General features: G+C 35.8%; 1 non-coding gene across 1 annotated transcript; it reads right to left on the bottom strand.

Annotated features, from left to right (window-relative positions):
• Window positions 1–2,790: 2,790 nt before the first annotated feature.
• Window positions 2,791–2,897, bottom strand: LOC114578958. Its single transcript, XR_003699856.1, has one exon. It is a non-coding gene; the product is annotated as a small nucleolar RNA R71 (small nucleolar RNA).
• Between the last annotated feature and the right edge of the window lie 4,703 nt (window positions 2,898–7,600).

The raw sequence follows: 7,600 nt of genomic DNA, 5'->3' as shown, positions 1-7,600 counted from the left end.
TTTTTTTCTTTCTTAAGTCTGTTGTATTTGGTGTGGCTCCTAATGCTTTGTAACTTGGAAGATTTTCTAATTGTTCCCTAGAGTTTATTATTTTTGGTAACATCGTCTGGGATGATATTTATATCGGCTTGGGCGATCTGTTCAAAAGCAGAAACCCTAATTAGGGAATCCTAATTAAAGAAGCCGTCATTAGGCAAAACACATCGTCCTGGATGATTTTGTATCAGCCAGGATGATAGGCTTAAAATAGAAAGAATCTATTGCTAGATCTATTTAGGAATTATTTATTTTTGGGCATTGTCCAGGTGAATCGTCCAGGACTATAAAATATCATCCAGGACGATCCAGAACAATTTTTTCCAAAATTTCTCTGGAATTCAAGAAAAGCTATTACGACTTGATTGCACGATTAAATCATCCTTGAAGATCGCTAGATCATCCTGGCCGATATGCTAGATAATTGGACATCGGACAGCTCTTTTTCAGGGCGATGTTCTGGATGATATTCCATGATTTATTTTGATCGTACAGGATGATATATTATCATCCTAGATGATATGAACAAATTTCTTCTGATTGTCTCAAATCGTTCTGGCTGATTGGGCTTATTTTGCACTTATCGTACAAGACGATATTAGTATCGTCCTGGACGATAAAGTAAGCAACTTGCATTAATGAGCTTGTTTTGAGATCTTCTATTTAAGCTATGACATGACAATTGGTAAGTGTCTTTGGTAGCTTTTGTAGCTTCATTCTATTGGGGGAAACTTGAAGAGAGAGGTTCAAAGGGAGTGAGGAAAGGTTGGAGTTTGAGAGAGGGAGAAGATCCTGTGAGGGGGAAAAGGGAGTGTGGAGGGGGTTCCACACGGTTGCTCTGGCAAGCTCGCACCTGAATACCTTTGGATTCAAGGCTTGTCTCGAGAGAAGTTCATCAAAGAAGAAGATCTCTTTGGTGTCAAAGGACCCAGCGACTCTGCCGCACAGGGGAAGGTGGAAGTGATTTTGTAAGGGCTTCTCCGCCTAGCTGTGGGGGCTGAAGGAGAGACACTTAGTTTAGTGCAATACTTGGAGGGTGCCTCCAAGGAGTGGATGTAGGTCATGGTTTGAACGAACCACTACAAAGTTGGATGCTTGAAAGTAAGGGCATTATCCTTGAAAGTGATAATGTCAATGTGATTACATTCTTACAAGATTCTTTGAAGAAGGTTGATTGGCATTTGGATAATTGGCCGGCCAATGAGCTTCTCTTCTTGAGTGACTTTAATAAGGTCATTTTTTATCATGTTAATAGAGAATGTAATAAAGTAGCTGATTTTTGTGCTACTTTAGCTTTAGATGGCAGTATTATTTTTGATAGCTTTTCATATAGTAGCATTCATATCTCCTTGATTGATTTAATCAAGGCTGAGATGTTACCAATTTAGTTTGTATCAAGGCTTGTTTCCTTTCCTTTTAATTCAATGCTTTTGCACTGTTTCAAAATAAAAGAGAGAGAAAGTGAGAGAGTGTATGGAATATAGAGATCGAGGTAAAGATAAGAGTGTAGGGTTGAGAAAAAGAGAGCAAGAGAAGTGAGAGAGGGTAATGAAGTGAGTAAAAAAGAGAGAGAGAGAGAGAGAGAAGTAAATGAAGATAAAGAGAGGAGAGATAGAGGAAGAGTGTCTGTGCGTGAGAGGGAGAAACGCAAGAGGAGGGAGAGATAGAAAGGGAGTGAGAGGTGGATGAACAGAGAGTGAGTGGAGTGAGTGAGAGAGAGAGTGTGTGCGAATGTCTGTGTGTTTGTGCGAGAGAGAGAGAGAGAGTGGTGGGGAGTGAGAGAGAGAGAGAGTGGTGGGGAGTGAGAGAGAGAGAGATACTGTGAGAGGGAGAATGAGAAAGAGCAAGTGATATAGAGAAAGAGAGACATAAAGTTAGACATAGAAAGAGAGGGAGTGAGAGATAGGTATACAAAAAAGGGAGGGAGAGATGTAATACCAAAAGAGAGTGAGGAATGGGAGAGTGAGAGAGAGACTAAGAGAGAGATATGTATAAGGACATTGAGTGAGAGATAGAGATATGGAGAGTGAGAAAGAGGGAGATATATTTTAAGAAAAAGCTAGTGTGATTGAGAGAGAATGTGAGAGACTGCATGGAATATAGAGATAATGGAAAAAATAGAGTTAAGAGGTGAGAAAAAGAAAGAAAGAGAAGTGAGAGAGGGTGATAGAGTGAGCAAGAGAAGGAGATAGATGTAGATGAAGATAGAGATTGGAGAGATAGAGCGAGAGTAGTAATGAGTGAGAGGGAGAAAATGAGAGAGATATAGAGCGAGGGAGGGATAGATAAAAAGGGAGAGAGGGGGATGACTAGTGAGTTAGTGGAGTGAGGGATAGAGAGAGTGAGTGAGAGAGAGAGAGAGAGAGAGAGAGAGAGAGAGAGAGAGAGAGAGAGAATGAGAGAGAGAGGAAGTAATATAGAGAATGAGAGACATGGAAAGACTTCAACATAGCATAAATAGACCTATTATCCAAGCTAATAATTTTGAATTAACACCTGCAATCTTTCAGTGGTACAAAATTCTCAGTTTAGAAGAACTCCCATTGAAGATCCTAAAATACATTTAGTTCAAAATTTGAGCATTATTTAAGTCATTGTGTTAATGATGATGCCATTAGATTTATATTATTCCCATTTTCTCGAAGAGACAAGGAAAAAATGTGGTTAATTTTTTTACCACCAAGCTCTATTGTCACATGGAATGAGTTTTCTCAGAAGTTTAAAGAAAATTATTTCCCATATTCTAAGACAACCAAACTTAAAAATAAAATTACTTCTATTACTCAGTTAGAAGGATAATCTATTTTTGAGAGTTACGAGAGATTCAAGGAGATTCTTAGAAAGTTCCCTCATCGTGCTTTACCTAATTGGTTAATCATTCAAACTTTTTACAATGGATTGGTAGGATCTCTTAGATCTATAATTGATGCTACAGTTGGAGATTCTTTGATTTCAAAGACTTTTGAGGATGATTATGAAGTAATTCAAAATTGACAACAAATAAATTTTGGTGACCTGCTATAGGGTGAATCCTAAGAGAGTGGCAGGAGTCTATGAAAATCATTCTTTATCTATTATGACTGCACATGTTATGCAATATAAAAGAAGTTCAGCACTTTAAGCTTAAATTATGATTCATCTTTACATTTACAAGATAAAAACATAATGAAAGAGAATGATCTATAATGGATTGAAAATATAAATTTGATTGGAAGACAAAATAATCACTTTTCAAATACATATAATGCAGGTTGGAAGAAACACTCTAATTTTAGTTGATCAAATAAAAAAAGTGAAAATCAATGGAATTCTAGTTAAAATAACCAATGAGCAAATTAGAATAATCAAAATTAAGTTAATAATAATTCAAGACCAGCTTATCCTACTAGACTTAATCAAGACAATTAGTATAAAACTAGAAAGATACCACTAGGATATATGATTGTACAATTAGAAAATCAGTTACAAAGCCAAGCTACTTCAATTAAAAACATGGAAACTTAATTATGTCTGCTTGCAATTTCTGTAAGTAGTTGGCTCATGGAATCCTTAACTAGTAACCTTGAAGTTAATCCTAAGGAGAAAGAAGCAGATATCATGAGACCCAATTGAAGAGTAACAATCATCCATCTTTGCCAAATAGATGTTTCATAATTTTGTCATTCATGAAAAGTATAACAAATAGTTGACTGTTACGCTCTATCTCCCTGGGTTATTATTTGATGATCTAGGTCTTGCGTTCGAAATCCGCCACTCTTTCATCGGGAGATCTGGTTTGGATTTTTGTCTCATCATTATTTTTGTTGGCTTTTTCTTAAACCTTATGTGGTTGTATTTTGAGGCTTTCTTTTGGTTTGTTGCTTTGGGAGAGGAGGACTTTATCTTCATCTTTCCCTCCAATTGCTTCCATCCTAGATGGTCATTCTCGATCCTTCAAGCATGTCATTTTTATTGCGGATCTATAGTTTATAATTTTGATGATAGCAAACATTCCTTATTTCTCTATGATTGCCTTATGTGCTAACGTTTCAGGTCCACACGATCAGACTGCAATCTGGAATCAGCTTAAGATTGGGTAGACTAGGTCTGTGTCAGTTTATAATCTTTTTCCTTTCTTGAGTCTGTTATATTTGGTGTGGCATCTGATGATTTATAACTTGGAAGATTTTCTGTTGTGCCCTAAAAGATTTTTATTTTTTGTAACATCGTCCGGGACGATCTGACAAACGTAGAAACCCTAATTAGGGCATCCTCATTAAAGCAGCCGTCTTTATGTAAAACGCATCATCCTGGATGATTTTGTATCGACCAGGATGATCGGCTCAATTCAGCAAGAATTTGCCGCCATATCTACTTAAGAAATTCTTATTTTTGGATATCGGCCTAGTGGATCGGCCTGGATAATAAAATATCGTCCAGGATGATCCAGGACAATTTTTCCAAAATTTCTCAGGCAGTTTTGGAAAGCAATTAATGGGGATTTCATCCGGGCCGATCGCAAGATCGTCCGAAACGATTAGACATCGTCCAGCTTCATTTCAGGGCGATATTCAGGACGATTTTCCTCATATTTGAACTAATCGGCCAGGACGATATGTCTATCATCCTGGACGATAATGGCGGCAACTTGCATTAATGAGCTCGTTTTGAGAGCTTCTATTTAAGCTATGGCAAGGCACTTTGTATGTTTCTTTGACAGCCATTGTAGCTTCATTCTTGTGGGGGAAACTTGAAGAGAGAACTTGAAAGGGAGAGAGGAAAGGGTGGAGTTTGAGAGGGAGAAGATCTTGTGAGGGGGAGGAACTCAAAGGAGTGTGGTGGGGGATCCACACGGTTGCTCCGGCAAACTCGCACCTTAGTACCATTGGATTCAAGGCTTGTCCTGAGGTAAGTTCACCAAAGAAGAAGATCTCTTTGGTGTCAAAGGACCCGGCGACTCCGCCGTACCTGGGAAGGTGGAAGTGATTTTGTAAGGGGCTTCTCCACCTAGATGTGGGGACTAAAGGAGAGACACTTATTTTAGTGCAATACTTGGAGGGTGCCTCCAAGGGGTAGACGTAGGTCAAGGTTTGACTGAACCAATATAAATCCAGTGTGTTCTTTTCTTATTATTGCTTCCGCATTATTTAATTTCCTCACTTTGATTTCTGTGGTGATTTAGGTTTGAGTTTTAGCTTTGGTTTTAAAGTTATCCAATTCACCTCTCTCTTTGTAGCCTTGGGCCAGTTCATAAGGGCTTAACATCCCTAACGAACTTTCAAGTGGTCTTAGAGCACTTTCAAGTGTCATCTAAGCACCTCTAAGTGGTATCAGAGTAAGATTCATAAAATAAGTTTTTAAAAGCTTTTGAATTTTTCGATCCATGGCTAATCGTAATGTTGTGGAAGGTTATTCAATCTCCAGACCTCTTTTATTTGAAAATATGTCATTTAATTTTTGGAAAACTCGCATGTCTATTTTCTTGGAATCGATTTATTTTCGCATGAGGCATATGATTTTAACTGGTTATTCATCACCGTCACGTATTGTTAATGGAATTAAAATTAATATTCCTTTTAATCAATGGAATAAGGAAGAACAATTGAATGCTCAACTGAATGAAAAATCTTTAAATTGCTTTTTCTGAGCTTTAAATTCTGAAGATTTTATGTTAGTATCCACGTGAACTACTGGTAAGGAAGTTTGGGATAATCTGCATACCATATACGAAGGCACGAATGAAATCAAGCAATCCAAGTTGAATTTGTTAATGCATGATTTTGAATTATTTTGAATGAAACCTTATGAAACAGTCTTAGGCATGTATACCAAATTCATTCAAATTGTAAACTCATTGCATGCTTTAGAAAAAGTTTTTTCAAATTTTGAAAAAGTTAACTAAATTCTTCATTGTCTACTGGATAAGTTTTATGCTAAAGTAGTTGCTATTTGTGAATCAAAAAATTTGAATGAGTATTCTATTGATAATTTGATTGGCTCACTCATTGCCTATGAGCAATGTTTGGGTCTAAGACTTTTGGTTGCAGGTGAAACTATTATTCTAAAAGCTAGAGATATAGAAAGAGATAGCATAGTTGGTGACGAAGGCAATGACGTGTCAAGCAAATCACAAAGCTCACCTAAGCTTAAGCAAAAGTGGAGAAAAGGTAAAGTGGAAAGGATGTCCATATTTCTTCTGACATTATTTGCTTTCGATGCAGGAAGCCTGGACATATGAAAAATTAGTGCCCTAATTTAAGAATTCTTCCTACGAAAGAAAAGGGCAAGGCAAAGCAAAATTCAAACTGGGAAAATAATAAAAGGCAAAAAATCTCATGGGCAGATATGGTTTCTGAAGCATCGGACCAGGAGAGAGAAAATGGTTAAAAGACTTTCGTCTTTTTGTGTTGTGTTTTTGTTTTCATGTTTTTCATTTTTATTTTGTGTTTTTGTTTTGTTTATTCTTTGAAATTTTTATTTTCATGAAAGTTTTTTCTCTGATCAACACACACATTCAATTTTCTAAAAATAAAAAATCTACTTCCTATTTTTGCTTGAAATCTTTAGTAAGTTGTGTTTGACTTCTCTAAAACAGTCAGAGGAAGGGAACTCATGATTTTGTTTCTCTTTCTCTCTTCTTAAATAGGTTATTTTACTTTTGATTCAAAATCTTCATCATATTTTAAATTGGATTTTTAAACTGATTTTTTTATCTTCCTATATTTTTTTTTCTATCGCATAGGAATCTTTTATAAGATTGTTGAATCCACCATAAAATTTTCTTAATCAAGTTATTCGTGTTGTTAATAATTTATGTTTACTTTTGTTTTTAAAATATAAGAAAGAAAGCATATTTTTTTTTAAATAAAAAAAAGTGGGCCAATGCTACCTCTATGGATATCTTTATTTGTAGAATCATGCTTGAGTTTATTCCTATAGGTGAGAACTTAAAGGGTATAGGTTTTGTTTTACCCTCTAGATGTCAATATTGCTCCCATGTGGAGACAAAGCACAATGTGTTTATTTCTAAGCTTATTGCTGCTAAAGTCTAGATTTATTTTGATGATTTTTTTTAGATCTATTAACTTTAATGGTATAATACAATTTCTAACATTCTTATCGAGTTGTTTATTAACTATAAAGTTCATTTCGAAAATGTGATCCATGTGCGTTCTTATGGCTTGCTAGAAAGGCCTCTTTCATTATCAGTACCACTATGAATCATTGGCATATTATTAGTCAATTCAAAGATGAAGTTTGGAAGTTATTTAATGCCAGTTTTTTTAGGGCTAAAATTTTTTAAGGTGTATCTTTTATGGCTTCTAATATTGACATCTCTTTGAGTGCTAACCATTTTCTAGATGAGCCTAGGTTGGTTGTTTGGATCAAGCCTATTATGCACACTTATAAACTTAATATTGATGGCTCAATTAATAGATCTGGTTGTGGCTATGGTGGTATTATTAGGGACTATTTTGGTAATAACATTATGGCTTATGCTGCCTCTTTACATAGTTGCTCTATTATTTATGATGAATTATCATCTATTTTATATGGGCTGAGCATCTATCTTTCTCTTAAAATT

This window comes from Dendrobium catenatum, unplaced genomic scaffold (genome assembly GCF_001605985.2).
Source record: "Dendrobium catenatum unplaced genomic scaffold, ASM160598v2 original_scaffold_237497, whole genome shotgun sequence".
NCBI classification, from domain to species: Eukaryota; Viridiplantae; Streptophyta; class Magnoliopsida; order Asparagales; family Orchidaceae; genus Dendrobium; species Dendrobium catenatum.
This window is presented reverse-complemented; position numbering and strand designations above follow the sequence as displayed.